This window comes from Hesperophylax consimilis, chromosome 22 (assembly GCF_061612785.1).
Source record: "Hesperophylax consimilis isolate HC1 chromosome 22, BYU_Hcon_1.0, whole genome shotgun sequence".
Classification (NCBI taxonomy): domain Eukaryota; kingdom Metazoa; phylum Arthropoda; class Insecta; order Trichoptera; family Limnephilidae; genus Hesperophylax; species Hesperophylax consimilis.
The window spans coordinates 805635-825875 of NC_142857.1; the positions used below are offsets into that span (position 1 = coordinate 805635).

General features: G+C 31.8%; 1 protein-coding gene across 1 annotated transcript in view; it reads left to right on the plus strand.

The window, feature by feature from the left end:
* Flo2 (flotillin-2) overlaps positions 1-20241 on the plus strand; it is a 710730-nt gene that overhangs the window by 131651 nt on the left and 558838 nt on the right. The window lies entirely within an intron of this gene.

Sequence of the window (20241 nt, forward strand, 5' to 3'; positions counted from 1 at the left end):
TTACATATTACACCTGTGTGATCACCATTCGCCGCTTATCTGCACGAGTACTGCACAAATGTAATTAGTAATAATGCAGAATGACTAAACCTTATATAGAATAATGTCATCGGCAATGCAAATGTATCCAATCTTATTTCACCTTTACATTACCTTTCTATTTTCTCGTAGAGATCTCCAATGGAATCATATTAAGAAAATCACTTTTCACGAATATGCCAGTTACAATTATAAATTGTAGCATAAAAAACTGTCTTCACGATGTGTGTTTTCTTAAAACTGAATAATTTGACTTACAGACCACCAACTATTTTATTTGTGCCGATGTAGGGGTCTCTAGTCGCTACTGTAAATTTTGTGTTACTGATTTGTTAATTCGTTCCTCATTTGGCTGTAATTATCACAAACTTGTTAAGGAAATAATCACTTAAATTATTATGAATGAAAGAGAATGTCAGCCCCTCCTATGAGATTTGTTTTTAAAATTAACTCCACACAGAAGGCGCTGAGGCAAATAATTTTTATCAGCGCCTATATCATCTTTGAGGATATCTTCAAATCGTTCTACAGCCGAGCTGTTGAACTCAAGAACGAGTCTTAGAAATAACCGTGTATAAATGTTGGCCACGCTTTGAGGATACCGGCAAATCGTTCTATAGCCGAGCTGTTGAACTCAATAACGTGTCGTAGAAACACCCGTATATAAACGTTGGGCACGCTTTGAGGATACCGGCCAATCGTTATACAACCAAGCTGTTGAACTCGAGAACGAGTCGTAGAAACAACTTTGGTGTTTTTCCCCAATATGTATCGGTGCTGAAGGGATCAATGGATCAATCAAGGGATCAGACACTGGCTCCTCGGAGTGCCAGTAGAACAAGGACAGCATTCCTCCCTGACGCCTGTCAATTAAAGATTGAAATCCGTTTCCAGGGGAATCTGTCAAATCGACCGCACTTTTTACACAGAGTTGGGTTTTTTCTAATATTATGGAGCTCCTGACCAGAATTGGTACAGAGAGGCCCCATTTCTGATTTATATAGGGTCATCAGTTTTGTACTAGTAGATAATTATAGTAAACGTTATTATAATATAAGGTTTTTTGTGACGGAATGTCGCGATCGATTACGTTGTAATAACTTCCGTATTTCCCAGCTAGTCGCACTATTCTGTACTTGAATTAAACCAACAGGACCACCTACAGACCACTACAGAGATAAACCCCAGAAGTGTGATCTGTGCCGATTTTAAAGAAAACGTTTATTACCGTTTTACATACTCCTTATACCTTTTATATACCCCCAATTAAATTGCGTATGTCTTTTGAGAAAGATTTTCGATACACAAGAATGTTCGATCAATTTCACTAGTAAAGAAAAATTTGACCTACTTCGGGCTAATAACAAAATATATCTACTTACACGGAGATTAATAGATTTTTGCTTCCACGATAAATTAACAAGCCTTATTAATAAAACATCAATTTAAGAATGTTTTTACGATTTGCCATGATAATATATCAAGACGATACAAAAAAATTTATTTTAATGCAAAAATATTCGGATTTTCATTATAACGTGTTCCGACATCATGATAGTATATTCGGAATTTACTAAGAGTTTATCAGAAAATCTGTTCATTCATTCATCAAGGCTGCAATCCCGTTTTTAACCGGAATTACCAATAATTTGAAGAGATTCTTAATAAATTAGCAGTAATTATTCTCCGTTTATCTATCTCTTCAGATCTACAGTCGGATTACGATGATTAAAAAAATCGATATTGTTTTATGAATCCTCTAATAATTCATTAACATTACAATTAGTAACGCCCAAAAACCGTAATTTAATCATTCACATACTGAATATGTTCACGTTCGTTCTGAAGGCTAAGAACCTTATATTATTCACTTCTTTATATTTGTGTTTGAATTCAGTATATAAAATTACGGATTTCCGGAAGATAATCGGCATTTTGAATTATTCGCAAAACAAAATTCAAGAATTGCGGATTCAATCGGTAGTTTTAATTCAATACTCACTCTCGGTCACGCGCATAGGCGCTCGTATGCCTATTCTTGTATATAGTCGTTTTTGTGAACTAGACATTATTATACTAACACTTATGCCTAGTTTATAGGGGTTTTATGATATTTCAAACTTAATAACTTGACCTAAGTTAACAGAAAATATATTTGTCAAATTGTTACGAAAGGTTTTGATATATTATTTCTGCATTTCTTTTTTTATTTATTCAACTTTATTTATTATATTATATTGGTGGAAGTACCTATGGTGCCTGTGTAGAGAGAACAGTTTATAACATAAGAAGTTTGTGACAAATATAACAACGTAATATTTTTAAGCTCCCTTGAGGTGACTTTCTCACGAAAACGGTGCTATGGAAATGATCTTATCATTTTTAATATTACATTAAAAATAACAACACCAAATTTCATTAATAATAAAAAATATATAGGAAATACATATTTTTAAACAGATTTTAATAAAGTTGATGTTTTAATTATTATTCAATTAATTAACAAATGAATCATTTTTTAATTAATACGACCATCATCACATTTTTTTAAAGTTAATTCTTTAAAAAATATTGTTACAGATTATTTAGTATTTGCATCCACTGGATTAAGAGGAAGCTACAAGCCAAAAATGTGTATATTCTTCTTATACCTTATATTGTAGGCAAAAGTCATTAAAATCGCTTGACAAACGGAGTCTAGAAACGTTCGATTTCAAGCACAAAACTGTTTTTTATTTATTTTCTAAATAATTTTAAAAGAAAGAAAAAATTTAATCATGTGAAACTGTCACAGATAATCTTAGCTATAATACTGTATTTTTTAAAAGTGTTTTACTTTACTCCTCCGTACATTTCTATTGAAAAAAATTTTTTTTTAGTAGTTTACATTTATATGTTTTATTGAGTAATCTATTTTTTTATTTGTATTCTACTCGAGCGAAGCGATAGGAAAACCTTCAATTTATCTAAAGCATAATTTTTGGTTTTCATAATGTACACCAATTCATTGTAAAGATTAATCAAAATAGTGATTTGGCATTAAGCTTCGCCTTAAGCGGATGTCAGTGTGCATGGTGGCTGTCTTCTTGACTTGTCAATATTATTATTTTTTTATTTGGATTTTGTCTAAGGTGCGTACAGTGATCACATCACATCTAGGGAAGTTTTCCTAGATCTAGGCGATAAAATATTTTTAGCGAAAATGAAAAAGCACAGAAATCTAGCGATGTTCTCAAATGTTGACAAAATGAAGTCAAATTCTTTGGACATTTTGAAAAATTATGATTTTTTTTAAAATACTCTGGAGGAATTCTAGGAGCCGATTTTGGATTGGATCTGCTTTCCGTCGAAATAAAAATTTAGCAATAAAATTTTCGGCATCACCTTCACTGTGTGTGAGAGACACTGAAGATAAGATTATCTGATGGATGTGTAATAAGAATACGTAAGTAATGCATGAAGTGGGATCCCATCATTGACCAATATTACATCTATGGATCCCATTTAATAAGTGGGATCCCATGTAATAAGTGATATACCCTGTAAATATTTACACTCACATTGGCATTTAACTCGTAAATTCATATTCATGTTTGGTATTTTAATGCAATTGTGTTTCCCCTTTTGAAAGTACAGTCTGAACACGGGTAAAATCCGCATTTGGTATTTAAATACTTGGAGTAAGTTTTTTTTATTTTTTTTATTCTAGATAAAAGAAAATTACATTTTTCACTTATTTAACTAGAAATAACATATATATTACACATAAATATATTACACACTGATATTATTCACTTTAGGTTAGGTTTGCGTTCGTAATGCGTATTAGTATATATTTTTTATTTAGATTTCTTTATCGCTTTACTTATCTCAAAATTTAATTGACAACGTTCCAAAGTTTATTTTGCAAATTTTGATATAATTTGTAAATAACGTGAAAAAAGCACTTTCATTAAATTTGTGTGCAAATAAAAATAACTAGAAGATTATCCTTAAATATTATCATTTTATTATCTTTAAATATTAATATTTTATTATCCTTAAATATTTACATTTTACCTACAATCAAATTTTACGGTATATTCCTAATTAAAATTATTTCTAATAATTTAATAAGTAGGTACCTTAATCTAAAGTGTATTTTGGGAGGTCCCCCCCCCCCTCTCCATCAACAAGCGATTTGGAATTCTAACAACTTGGATTATTAATTTATTCCTTTAAATTTTACACTCTATAAAAAGTAGTATGACTGCCTCCGTGGTCGAGGGGTAATGCTCTCGTCTCACAAGCTGGAGGTTGCGAGTTTAAATCCTGACATGTGCAAGTCAATTTTATTTGATTAATTTGTGTTATTTCACAATTCACTCATATAAAATAATATATAGTAGGTATATTTTGCGGCATGTTCCAGAGTGGATGAAACTTTCAGTATCGCCTGGTGTAAGACCATCACTCAGAATTGAAACATTGCTTGAAATGCCTCTGCTCATCTCCTTACCTTCCCTAATACCTTCAGCCTCACAACATACCCCAATCGGGAATGCCATAGTGTCACTTGCTCCAGACGGTTGGAAGCTGTTGAGATTCTTGTGCGGTTTCACATAAAAGTATTATTCCATCTTGGACTAAAAATTGATTCGAATCATTTTCTAAAATCTGTTTATTTGAAAGATTTAAAAAAAATTCAAATTCTCTTTCATTCGATTACACTGGTCAACACATTTTTTGTCCCTTTAACGAAAGTAGCCAAATCTGACAGGAAATTTCAGATATGTGATTAGTTTTTTTCTATCACGTCAGGTTTTTATGGGTTTTAAGTTTTACTAAAATGTGTATTAATTCATTTTTATTCGTGAGTTATCATTGATTTTTTGATTTTTGACCATCCATTCCATTTGGTCATGCTGCAAACATGAAAGAGAACTATGACAACATGAAGCTGCTGTTAACAAAAAATAAATTCGTAAAATACGAATGGAAAATATGTGGTGATCTAAAAATAATAGGGCTCCTACTAGGACTGCAAGCGGGATACACAAAGTATTGTTGTTTTCTGTGCGAGTGGGACAGCAGAGACAGGAAAAACCATTATGCCAAGAAGGACTGGTCTACTAGAAAGCACCTTAAACCTGGCACGAAGAATTTTCAACATGCTCCCTTACTAAAATCTAAAGATATCTTACTTACACCCTTACACGTTAAATTGGGATTGATGAAATTTTTTCAAAAGGCTTCTCTAAGGATGGAAATGGCATGATTTACATAAAGCAAAAGTTTCCTAAGGTCAGCGACGCAAAAATTAAAGAAGGAATATTTGTGGGGCCACAAATAAGGGAGGTCTTGACTGATCCGAATTTTATAACAGTGTTGAGACCAGTCGAGCTAGCCGCTTGGTCAGCCTTCAAGAATGTTGTCGAGAACTTTCTTGGAAGTCATAAAAGTGAAGACTATATCAGCATTGTGTCTGAAATGCTCATAGTCTATAAAAATATGGGATGTAACATGTCACTAAAAATACACTTCCTTCACTCTCATTTAAATTTTTTCCCCGAAAATATGGGAGATGTCAGTGACGAGCACGGCGAACGATTTCACCAGGACATTGCGGATATGGAAAAGTGATACCAAGGAAAGTGGAGTCCATCTATGCTAGCAGACTATTGCTGGACCCTGCAGAGAGACTCTCAAAATACTCACAAGCGCAAATCAGGAGCAAAAAAATGAAATTGAATTACAATTATTTTTATAAGCAATAATTGTTCGCCTGAAACACTCATCCACATTGAAAAAATCTCCTGATAAAAAATACATGACGCCAACGGGACACGAACCCGTGTCCATTCGATTTCCGGTCGAAAGCTCTGACCACTGAGCTATGGGGGCTTATTTCTTACCCGAGAAAATATTCAATATATGCTAGTGTTTCATTAAACAATTACTGCTTTTTACATTTTTTCACCTGAGAACAACCAACTTTATTTTTATATGAGAAAGGCATTGTAAGTGCTAAATCTCTCACTAGATGGCGTTGATACAAATTGTATACATTTTTTAGGTGAAATACTTGGACTTGTCAAATATTAATTATTATTTTTTTGATAAATTAATGTTTTTAAAGACAAGATTTTATTTATGCATAGCACAAAGGATAACAATTATTTTTATAAGCAATAATTGTTCGCCTGAAACACTCATCCACATTGAAAAAATCTCCTGATAAAAAATACATGACGCCAACGTCGAGATTTTTTCAATGTGGATGAGTGTTTCAGGCGAACAATTATTGCTTATAAAAATAATTGTTATCCTTTGTGCTATGCATAAATAAAATCTTGTCTTTAAAAACATTAATTTATCATAAAAATAATAATTGAAATTGAATTAGTTTTGAAATTTTGTTAAGTAAGTACCCGTCATACAATGGAAGAATTATGTAAAAAAACTTTGTTGAATAATAAAAAAACCTGACCTATTAAAAAAAAATTTGTTTCATTTCGTGTTTATGGATACTAAATACACATAAAAAAATTAACTATGCTTAAGGGACAGCACTTAAAAAAATAAATGTCGACCAGTGTTATTTTTATGTTTATGATAGTCGGTTTTTTCGACATCTTGGACCATGGTGTAAAAGACAAGACAAGCCAGAGTAAGGCGTAATCGGTATTTTTATGTGATTACCGCACAAGAGTCCCAACTTCTCCCAACTGTGAGACTAAGGCATCCTCAATTGGGTTATGTTGTGAGGCTGAGGGTAGTGGGGAAGTGAAAGGTGTGGAATAACCTAGCTATTATGGCATAGCAGATCTGGTCACCAAACACTACAACTACCACTAGTTTTAATTCTGACTGGTGGTCCTTCACAAGAACGATACTGAGAGTATCTTCCACTCCGGAACGTGCCGCAAAATATACTAGGTATATGTTATTTTGATTGATTGATTTTGATAACACAATCATCAAAAAACGGATTCGTAACCGCTCAACCGCGAAGGCCTTGGAGAGAAATTTAGTTTGGGGAAGTATTACTTAAAACAAGAATAAATCTTCACTAGCCTCCAATTCAGAATTTTCCTTGTTATACTTTATGTAGATTTTAATAAGTATTGCATCATGTTTCATTTAAATTAATTTCTTGTTTTTTTTTAAAATAAATTATGTTCTCTATGCACCTTAAGTAATGGCCTCCTGATACGCGATTCTTTCCGCGGGTTTTTTTTTAGCCACCCACCTGACTGAACGCCAGCATTCTTGTTTGAGAACGATAATAATTCTACATACATGTCATGTTCGCATATCCTGAATGTTTCGCAAATTCGAGTTGAAAAGGATCTATAAACATTATATAACTCTGGGATCAAGAACCTTTACCAACCTTTCTTTTTCAAACCCAAACCCAAACGAAATACTAATAATTATTACTATGTTATCTTTTGCTGACATATTTAAGATTGTGAGGTATCTTATAAATAAAAACCTGTATTGGATTTTAACGAACACTATTATTGTTAAGACGTTTCGATGAAATTAAGATTACGTTAGTAATTTATCTCAAAGAACTATTTTTAAATGAAGAGACGAGTCTATTAAAATGTGTCTCGTTAGTTGTATTACTTCGCTTTCTGCGCGTGTAATTTTTTTTAATGTAGTTATTTCTATAAAACTGAACAACTAACGAAATATTATATTCATTTTACACTCGTGAAAATATTTTGATTTTAGCCGTTGTGCGTTTACATGTATCTCATAACACGGGGGGGCTGGAGTGTCAGTTTGATTTGTATACAAATCTACAGTTTTATTCTGAGGCTGACGAAATTTTCTATTCTTGATCTTCAAAACAAGAGGAAGGTCACTGTACACATGAGATTTAAAAAAAGTATACGTAAAGCCCTGGCAACACCGGGGACTTCTCTTAGTAGATTATGAGAACAGAACAGAAAAAGTTTTCCAAAGCGTAGGTACAATGTAAAACTGATAAACTAAATATCGCTACCCCAAAGCAATAGTGTATATCTTAAAAAATACTTTCTTAGATACTATTTGATCAACAGCAGAATCTCAGTGTTGCTCTGAGTAACAAGAAACTTCAACACTGTGATTTCAATTGTAATATAGGCATATTTTTTTTAATGCAATATTACTGTGATGCACCATGTAGAAAATCATGATTTTACATGGAACAAAGCATACTCAAAAGCAATATTTTTTCAGAGATATGTCTTTGTTGCTCTGGGGTAGCGATATGTTGAACAATATTTTCAAGCGTACAGTAATGTAAAACTGATAAACGAAATATCTTACAATATCTTTAAAGCGTACAGTAATGTAAAACTGATAAAATAAATATGTTAAACAATATTTTTAAAGCGTACCTACAGTTATTTCAAACTGATAAACTAAATATGCTGAACAATATTTTCAAGAGTACAGTAATGTAAAACTGATAAACGAAATATGTTATACAATATCTTTAAAGCGTACAGTAATGTAAAACTGATAAACTAAATATGTTAAACAATATTTTTAAAGCGTACCGTAATATACAACTGATAAACTAAATATTTTGAACATTATTTTTAAATATTGAAGACAATATTAGTGATTTCTAAACGAAAATCTGAAACAGAAAAATCAGAAAAGGAAACGGTCACATTTGGCTCAGTTGGTAGAGCACTGTCACAGAAAGACAAGGGTCCTGGGTTCGTGTCCCAGATGTGACCGTTTCCTTTTCTGATTTTTCTGTTTCAGATTTTCGTTTAGAAATCACTAATATTGTCTTCAATATTTAAATATTACAATTTGAGGTTTTACTCAATAAAGTTATTCCGAAAAATAAATATTATTTTTAAAACATGTAACAGTAACCTCAAAAGAAAAGAAACTAAAACAATATTATATCTCAAATCGTTGAAACTACATTACCTACCCGACTACAATTTAATTCCATGAATGGAGCTAAATTTCGTGACAGTTCTGCATTATTTATTGCAATTTATTTATGTACAAATGCGGAATGTTGACATGATTTTAAACAATTAAAAAGTATAATCGATAAGAAATTTACATAAACAAGTCGAGAAATGAATGGAAAATTCATGAGATTACGTAGATACTAGAAAAAATAGCATAATCAATTTACTGCATCATCAACTTTACGTAAGTACCTTAGTTAACTTTATCATTACCTCTGTTAGAAATTAAAATGTGTAAGAAAATATATAAGCGATGAACAATATTTTGTGTACGTTATTAGATTTACATATGAAGGGTAAAAACGCACCGGTCTGAACATTTATACTAATTAGATTCTTACACGCCGGTTCAACATCGATGTAGTAAAGCCTGCCTTGGGTATGGGTAAGACCGTTCTAACCAAACATACTCATTTGTTTCACTGTTCTGAACTTACGCGCTACGTTATATTTACACCGCGTTTATAAGGAAGGGGGATAGTGATAACATTTTCAAAAATAATATAATTCTTACTTTAGTCGAGGGTTTTTGACCGGATCGTATTTATAACATCGTTACATGATGATTATTATATTATTTTTCTTTATTTGGGCATAATAATCTCTTAAATAAATTCTTAATATATATTAATTTCAGAATGGGTTGTTATAAGGGAATATTTCAATTATGTTTTTCTACTGTGTCAACTAAATTTATTCAAATTATTACGTAACTTATTACATGATGATTTAATTTGTTTATATAAAATCATAAATTTAATAATTGACAGCCCTGTGCTATTACACTTCATTTATTTGCATATATGTACCTCGCAAACCAACATCGAGGCAATATCTACCGTATTATTGTAACAACTCCAACATGGAATCACAGTTGTATACTCACAATCGCCGTATACAGAATTAGGGTAGTGATTATATGGATTTTTTTGACATATTTAACATAGCGATCACTAAATATAAATACGTCTTAGTAGAATTTATATCGAAAAGTAGAAAAATAAATGTAACTAATAGTAATTGTAAACAATCTGCCTAGCTCTGCTTAACTGCTGTGCTAATTTAGACGTTCTTTGTATTAAAAAATAATATACATGACTGGGCCTAAAATTCAAAATAAATAAATAATTTTAATAAACGAATATTGTGTATGGAATAAATACACCCCAGGTTGAATAAAATTCTACTATTTCTGCAAACGCAATTAAGAATGTAGTACAAGAGTTAGCATTCCCCTAAAGGTTTCTCGCATGCCGCAGGTTGTGCACATCTGAAATTTCCTGAAGATGCTATGTAAACTTACAACTTGATTTATAACTGTTGCAAATACATACTAAATTCTTTATTACTTATATAGCCACAAAATTTCCATTTTAATTACATAAATATCAACAACCGAGGACACACTTAGAGCGAATGCAAACTTTATTGATAAGACATTATTCTATTTTTAAAGATGAATTCGCCAAGATTGTTATTTATGATTCGTATAAAACTTACTAAAATGTCCGGGTTGAATCCCCTTTTACACGCTCGCAATGGTGGTATCCGACTTCGGCTTGGAGAAGCTGTATAATACTACTACTTTTTGCTTAACAAAATACGCAATTTATTTACTTGTTTGCAAATTTACTTTTTGGCATCATTTTAATTAAACGAAAATAATGACCTTGCGTACCTCTGTTAATTAAAAACGATCAACATGTTTCTAAACCAAAGGTTTCTTTATCAGGATACGAAATATACTATATTATATATTTCTTCGTTATTCAACTTTTTATCCCCATGAAGAAACCTTTGGCTTTGAAACATGTTGATCATTTTTAATCAATAATAGTTTAACCAAAGTTTATTATTTTCATTTCGTTATTATTTTATTTACATAATTTAATTATTAAACTGACCATACTTACCTTATTTGTATTTTTCGTGGCTGACTTTTTCATAAATCAAACATACTAATTTCGTATGTTAATTGTTTTTGTGTTTAATTAGTAGAACTCCATTTAATTTTTTTTAAAGTTAATATTATAAAATTAAAAAAAAATAAAATAATTTCGGCTGTCTGTGATGAGCGTTATTCCTGCGTGAAATTATTTACTCGAATTTGCTTTGAATTTAAGTTTCTTTTTCAAAATTGTGAAGAATAATTGACAAAGTAGGTACCTTTTTTACATTATCCCGACACAGGAGGCCCTGAGGAAAATATTTTACCTCGGGACATATGCCATCTTTGGATGCTGCGTGGAGGGTCTTTTTTAGGAGAGGAAGTTCTGGGAAGGAAAAAAGCATGATGGGTGGGTAGGAATCTAGGGATCAGTTTGTCCAGGAGTGAAGATATATATATCCCTTCCGCTGCAGCGCAAAGCGATTGGTCGAGAGAGCAGTTGAAGACGTCAAAGGGTCTCCCCAAAGCAGCCTCTCCCGATCTGGCACGCTATGCAGGTGGAGGGCAGGCGCATCCTGAACACACCTCCCTCAATGAAGCCGGGCACGCCTGCTATAAATCACCGACCACTTGGGGTGACCTATGGCAGAGGTGTTGGTTATCCAATCAAATTCCTGGGGCGGCGGTACCCAAACCCGCCTCCGAAATTGTCCCATCTGTAATATTATATTTTTACAGAAAATTATTTTCTTTTTCAAAATTGGAATTATAATGTCCCGTGATTTTTCACAGGTCATATTATATTCATAAGATTTATCTGAACCCTCTCTATTTTTATTTTTTCGTTTAACTCATATCACAAGTTAACAAACCAATGTTTATCTCCAACAAAATAAGAAGTCCAGAAAAATAAATGAGACACCTTGAACACATTTCCTACCCACGCATTTATTCCTGGCACCGACGGGAAGGGGTAACTGACCCATGAAAAGGTTCGTATAACGTTCATATAAAAGGGTACAAAAAACTCAAGGAGTTAGCGAAGGTATCTTCACAATATCCAGTTTGTTGGTACTTGTTTACCTCATCTTCAAGTGCGGTAAAATTTTCAAAATTTAAAAATAAAACACTCGCCGAATTCCTGTTTTCACACTTCGATTGTAATCGGTATTTGACCCCAGTGCGCAGTGCCTGTAAGGCGACCATATATTTTCCAGTGACGCGTGAATTGATGAGAAAACAATGCTTTGGAATTTGATCTGGCAGTGAGCCTTTATTACTTTATTAATTTAATTACATTATTTATTATCTGGTGTTTTTCAAATAGATACATTTTTATTTTTTATTATTATTTCTTGCTAAGGCAATCCCAATGAGTTACAAAACTCATTTTAGGACGGGAGGAAATTACAATACATAAGTCGGAACAGAATACAAAAGACGAATAAACACAGAAGTCAGTACATGGGTAATTTGTAGGATGATGCTGGTGATGTGATGCTTAGGAAGGATTGTGATTGGAAGGATACCGGAAACTAGATAGATGTCCCTGACATGAGTGTCCCGTGGAAGTCCAAGAACATTTCTGAGAGCTTTGTTTTGAACCACTTGTAGGTCAGCGATCAATTTCTTTGAGGCAAAGCCCCAGATACAGTAGAGATGGGAAATGTGTGAATGTATCATAACATAATATACTGAAGTTAGTAAAGGAATGTAATGAAAGTACGCCAGTTATGGGGGTAATTTTCTCCTTTACATGATTTATGTGGAGATCCCACGAAAGTTGAGAATCTAATAAAGCCCAAATATTTTGTGCTCGTTTTCTTTTCATAGTAACCTATAACCTAATATAGGTAACCTACATAAATATTGTAACCTAATACAATATTTATGCTAATTTTATTTTTAAAAACGTTTTTAGTATGAATCAATCACATATTTATACAATTATATTTCTTGTATTCATTATTTGACAGTGTCAAGTGATCACTTTTTACGATTTAAATAAATAAATTTTCTATTGGTATTTTTTTTAAATACCTACGCAACACTTATAAGTTTACGTGTATAGATTTTAGATTTAACTATTATTAATTTTTATTATATTCTTTTATTGTTGAATTCTGTATGCCAGACGCCTACAGTTTTAATAGCGGGGAACGAATATCCCAAATGTCTTAAGTTTTTATTATTTTATGACGTTTTTTATTATTTTATGACGTTTTTTATTATTTTATGGCGCCTACAAACAGCTTCCCGCACGGAGAAAACTTAATGATATAAAATATTGCTAATTTACTCAAAATCTGGTCAAATTTTTAGTATTTCTGTTAAAAACGGGACTGCAGACTTTTAACGAATGATGTGTTCATAAAAACTCTGATATTTTTTTCAGTGTCTTTATATTTATTACGATAAGCGCAGCTGCGTGAACACGTATTCAGGTATGTTCTGTATGCACTGATAGTTTGTTGGGAAATGGCACGTCGTAACGTTTTTAAAAGGATTTTAATAAATCACTCATTTTTCTTCGTTCGTATGTATTATTATTGACCGGTCAGTGGCTGAGTTGACTAAGTCCTCCATCACAACACAAGCGACATTTCCTGCATACTGTGGTGGTAAAAAGAGAGAATTTCAATTATTTGTCACATGGGAATGTCTATTTTAAACATATGTATTTATGTACGTCAGGGTAAAGTCTTAATGTATATGGCCTTTGATTTATTTTACTGGAATATCATACATTATTAACTAATTATTTAAATAATATGAATAACTCTTAATGAAACCAAGCACCGAAGATACGAGATTTACTTATTGTTTGCATTCCATAAAAAGTTGACCATTTATGTATTTTGCGACGATTTACGACATAAATCACAACCGTTTCATTCGATTCTAACCACTGCCTGTTTTCCAGTTTACCTTAATTAAAAAAAAAACCTCTTTATTCTATGTTATGGATAAACGTAACGGTACATCATAATATGCGCGTTCATAGATGGCGTTAATTTAATTTAATTACTTTATTAAAATACTCTTTTTGCAAGATATGATTTACATTATAACACACTTTGTCCGGGAAGGGAAGTTCTACCGTTTACGCGCGCCGGTCCTGCTTGAATAGCGGAAAAGGCATTGCTGTCCGATAACTTTACATCATTTTTTATACCAATCTCTTTATGCGGGTCCCAACTACATGTATATGTATTTAAAAATGTGAACCAAGTCTTTCCATATCTTTAAATCTTTGTCTTTTGTATGGAATAATATTTTAACAAAGGTAAACTATATTTAAACTCGTAGAACGGTAATACATCATTCCACTTATTGCACCGGGTTGTTTTTAATTGTAATGATTATAGAAAAAAAATAAAAATTGTAACGTAATAAAAAATACGTACATTTTTTACAATTAAAACATCACTAAATGGCCCAACACTGACTTCAACTTCAGATTGTGGAGTCGTGTTACAAAAGTAGGCCTAATTTCAGACAATAATTTTATAGTTGGGGTGAGTTAAGTAGGTACTATGTAAAAAAATCTTTAAAATAAATGTATTAATTTCAAAGATACAGCTGTTTAAAAACGAAATCCATTTTTTCCTTGTTTTCACCCGTATAAAGTGTGTGACAAATTATTTGTTTACGCCCGCCCGTACATACGCAATATGAATATGGATTTTTGAACGTCTTGAAAAATAATCTCCGATAGGAAAAGTTATGACGTGGTGTAATGACGAGTACTACCGTCCGGCAATCATTAGATTTGGATTCAAGTCTACCTGACCAATTGGATACTTGACATATTGTCTGTGTGCTTTTCTATTTCATTACATGAATGTAATGAACTTTTTTGTTTTTATTTTCACTGTCTACTTTTATTTTTTAAGTTTATTACTAATACACTCAAAAACCGTGACTTGCCGAAGCTTTTCAAACTGAATAAAAAAAATTCTATTGTGTTTTTGGTTCATCTTATTTCAAATGACACAAATGAATGTCTACTTCAAAAACCTGCTTTGGATTCTTTCTCACAAATGTGATTTCAGCATAAACTTCACAGATTTTTCTCCTTTTTTCAGGTAAGAATTCAAATCTCCATCTGCCGTATGAAGAGTAAAATAATAGCTGAACTTATCTTCCAAGTGCCACCAGACCTGCTAAAGGGGTAAGTCGGGATCCAAACCATATGTTGATAGTGCGGATTTTCGTTCATAGATGGTAGGTCCAATCACTAATATTAATGTTGCTTCACGTCTTTCTTACTGTGCCTGTGAAAATTTTGGTTCTCTGAATATTAATATTTTTTTTTTACTGGTTTCTTTTCAACACTAACAAAAAATGGTCAGCCTTTGAGGTTATAATGGCCTCCCAAGGATTCTTTAATTGTTTTGTAACCATTTTCCTGCCTATTTTCTTGTTTTGACGGGACAGTATATCAGTATAGCCTTTTAATCTCCACAAAAAACATCAAATTCTATATAAATAGATTTCTGTAAACTTTTTCTGAATGAATATGATTTGATATTTTCACGACGAAAAGTATTATCGTGATTCATTTAGTTAAACGCCAACGTTTCGGACAGCCTTACAGTGTCCATCATCAGGGCAGAATGTAAATTTATCTTCAGATTCAACATTTCTCAGATCGTCATTGGTAATGAAGTGACTAAGAATTTAAAGTTAGTACATACTAGGGTGTATCGATTTTTAACTTTTTTTTTGTTTTCAAATTCCAAGTTAAAAAAAAGTTGCTACTAGGTACCAAAACTTACCACAAAAAAATTTGGATTTTTAAAAAAATGTTTAGGTCTCCCGCACAATGCCTAAAGTTTTAATTTTTTTCAAAAAATATCAAATTTTTTTAAAATTTAAAAAAATTAAATCGTAACTTTTGTGTTTATTCCAAGTTAAAAAAACAGTAATATTAGGGCATAAAAATAAGTCAGAAACGAATTTTATTTATAAAAAATGGATTTTAGGTCTCCCGCACAAGCCCTAAAGTTTGTTAATTTTGATGAACTTTTGTAATTTTGTGTACATATATATGAACCATGTTTTTTTTAGTTTAAACCACGGGAATTAATTGTACTTTTCTTACAGAAGGCATAAAATGAGACAATATATAATACATAATTCATATATAGTAAAAATATAAACCACATATATAGTGTGTTATGGTTAAGGTTTTCACGGGTGTAAGATGTAGAATAATGTTCTCGGTTTACCCGCGTTCAGTTTGAGACGAAATTCAGGACATAAGGCCTCTGAAGATGGACAGTGAGATCTGTCCGAAACGTCAGAAATTAAAAAGTCCTTTTAAGGACTACTTTACGCGGGTAAACCGAGAACATTATTCTACACGTATATAGTATATATATAATATGTTTTATACCTGAAAAAAGATAGTTGGACGGTGTAAATTGTATGAGAAAGGTGTTGAAAGTAACTAAGTAATGTTATTTGCTATAACTGTTGTTTATTACAAAAGTATAAAAGGTTGTAAAATGTCATAAAATGTAGTATAATAACTAAGTACAACATGTTTCTGATTACTTTCCATACGACATGAGTGGCAGTTTTCTTGTTCTACTGCAAATTTACTGACTTGTTTGAGTATTCGTCCTTTCATCTTGGCTTCAAAACCTCAAATCAAAGTTATGTAAAGTATTTACATAGGCCTAGTGAAAATTTTATAAATGTTATTACAGTTCCCATATGAAATTTCAATTTAACATGGAAGACAGTATGATAAAGACGTTATTTATAAATCTTCCAAGTAATTGCTGAAAAGAATCATTTTAAAAAAATGAATGGAAGCTTGCGGGATTTGGGGATAGATGAGCTAAGAAAAGTCGTCCATGCAACGTTACAGAGAAATGCTTTCATGGCTCGCCCAGAGCATGTTTTGATAGCTATGTTGTTCAATGAACGAAAACATATCAGAGCCTTGGCTTATAAGAGAATCCAGAAAGCTCGCGCAACCGAAAGGAAAGGGTATTTAAACCCCCTCAGATCAATTTTGATGCCGAAGACTATATAGATATGATTGACTGGCAATCCACTTCAGTAACCGAACCCCCTCTTGTTACTGATATGAGCCTAGAAGAGTTGGAGTCAATTGCGGAAACTGAAAAAGGGGAAGGGTTGAATTTAGAATTCCTTCTCACACTCAAGCGGTGGAACGAATTGTCGAGGAAGTCACAGAAGCTTCGAAGCGAGTATGTGAGCTGATCGAAAGAGATGGTTTTATCCGTGCCAGACTGGAAGACCGTAAAGAGCTACCTACGTTCGAGACCAAGAGCCAGTACAAAACCTCTGCAAAGGATTAGAATTTAAGTAAGTTTTTTTCGACTATTTTGTAGTTATAATGTTTCTAAATAACGTCTTTATCATACTGTTTTCCATGTTAAATTGAAATTTCATTTGCGAACTGTAATAACATTTATAAAATTTTCACTAGGCCTATGTAAATACTTTACATAACTTCGATTTGAGGTTTTGAAGCCAAGATGAAAGGACGAATACTTAAACAAGTCAGTAAATTTGCAGTAGAACAAGAAAACTGCCACTCATGTCGTATGGAAAGTAATCAGAAACATTTTGTACTTAGTTATTATACTACATTTTATGACATGTTACAACCTTTTATACTTTTGTAATAAACAACAGTTATAGCAAATAACATTAGTTACTTTCAACACCTTTCTCATACAATTTACACCGTCCAACTATCTTTTTTCAGGTATAAAACATATTATATAAATATACTATATATGTGGTATATATTTTTACTATATGTATATATGAATTATGTATTATATATTGTCTCATTTTATGCCTTCTGTAAGAAAAGTACAATTTATTCCCGTGGTTTAAACTAAAAAAAACATGGTTCATATATGTACATAAAATTACAAAAGTTCATCAAAATTAACAAACTTTAGGGCTTGTGCGGGAGACCTAAAATCCATTTTTTATAAATAAAAATCGTTTCTTACTTATTTTTATGCCCTAATATTACTGTTTTTTAACTTGGAATAAACACAAAAGTTACGATTTAATTTTTTTAAATTTAAATTTTTTTTTATATTTTTTGAAAAAAATTAAAACTTTAGGCCTTGTGCGGGAGACCTAAACATTTTTTTAAAAATCCAAAATTTTTTGTGGTAAGTTTTGGTACCTAGAAGCAACTTTTTTTTAACTTGGAATTTGAAAACAAAAAAAAAGTTAAAAATCGATACACCCTAGTACATACTAATAAAACGGCGTCATTTGGGCCTTGCAGTATCCTTCATGTTTGGGTGTTTAAAATTTAACCTGAGCTGTGTGAAGTGTTTGTTTATTTACGAGAACGTACGTAGAACCGATTCCGTGTTGCGAGCGTCTATCCTCCTAGTGTCGATATTTCACTGCAATAATTAGTTTAATTCGTGTGCTTTTCGGCGTTTAGTTTTGATACAGCCATCGAGTGGATACCTAACCTTCCGGAACATTTTTTTTTGTAATCTTCTGATAGAATTATTTCGTAGTGAAATCTTTGTATTGTAATGTTTTGAGGCTTTGTTTTATACCATTAATTTTTTATTTAATAATTGTATACTCATTTAAATTAGTACCTTTCTTCAATAAAATCGAACATTTCCGAGTTACTAATTATATACTCTTCTTCTGGTGTCCCCTCCTCTTTGAGGTTTGCTAATCAGGCGACAGGCAATCTTTCACCCTGCAGGGGAAACAGACAAAGATCGTAGCATGTAAATAAAGAATTTCATTTTATTCAATCATTTTATTTAACGTAATAAAATTTACGCAATTACCTACATATCTATTTATAGCTTACATAATATTTACATAACATTTTTTACAATGCTTTATATTTATAAAAAATCCTTACCTTTAGGGGCTATTTCACGATTCTCTTGATAGCTTATCCATACGATAACGTCTAAATAATAAAAACATAAAATTTTCAAGTGAACTTATAAAGTGATAATTTTCAAAACGAAGTAAAGTGAACTTTTAAAGTGAAATGTTAAACATTTATATAAATACTCACAATAGCTAGAAAACTATGCTATATTATCCGACATATATTGTCTCTATTCTCATAATCGAATACCGAATAGTAAACTCGGACTTGATAAATATACGTAATCCTGTGGATAAGCTTTCAAGTGTATGGTGAAAAACCCCATTAAAATGATAGTTATTTTTTTTTACTATATTATAAAAGTTTAGATTTCTTCCGCTGTCAATTTCTATAAAAAATAACAAATATCGAGATTACCCAGAGCAATATATAAAAAAGGAACAACTTTTTCTTTATCTCATTTTCGTTAACATTTTTTTATTTAGTTAAGGAAAAAGTTTTTCCTGAATTTAGACTTTTTTTAAAAGTCAATAAGTATCCCATGTAAATAAAAATCGGATAGGTTTATCCGAGAGACTATCTAGATTCCAAACCAATTTTATTAGAAACTTTGATCATTTAAAGTGGAAGCTGCCAAAAATGGGAAAAATAATTGCAATATTAACTTATTTTGAAGATTATTTCCATCAGTATATCATTGAGGAAGACAATATTGATAAAATAATACAATGTATAGGAAAAAATAATTGTAATATGATATTTTTAATTCTGAATTTGAAATATGAGATCGACAAATATAATGTTTAATAAATAGGTCCCATGGTCGAATGTTTAAAACGCCTATCCTGGTAAGATAAGAGATCCTGGGTTCGATTCCAAGTTTTTACCGTTATATTTTTGTGTGTCTTGTTCTGTTTCATGTTTCATTTAGATTTATTAGTATTATCTTCTTCTTCAATAAAATATAAAATGTTCGCTTTTAACGCGGGTCTTGATCAAAGTAGATCTTTGAATTAAATATTATTAGTCTCCTTCCACACAAAATTCTCGGGGATTTTTATGTCGAGCTCCGCAAGGATTCTTATGTCGAGCTCCGCAAGGATTTTTATGTCGAGCTCCGCAAGGATTCTTGTGTCGAGCTCCGCAAGGATTTTTATGTCGAGCTCCGCAAGGATTTCTATGTCGAGCTCCGCAAGGATTTTTATGTTGAGCTCCGCAAGGATTTTTTTTACAGCTGAAACAGCTGTCACGCGTAATAATAATTACACAGCAGAACTTGTTTAAAAATAAACTGTTTTTATAAACCCAATAACAATATTATTGAATATATAAAAAATTAAAATTAAAATGGAGTTCTACAAATTAAACTTAATAACAATAAATAATTTTTTTTTACATTAACTGAAAATATCTCCCGAGTATGCCGCCGACGGGAATCGAACTCGCACCTTCTGATGTCC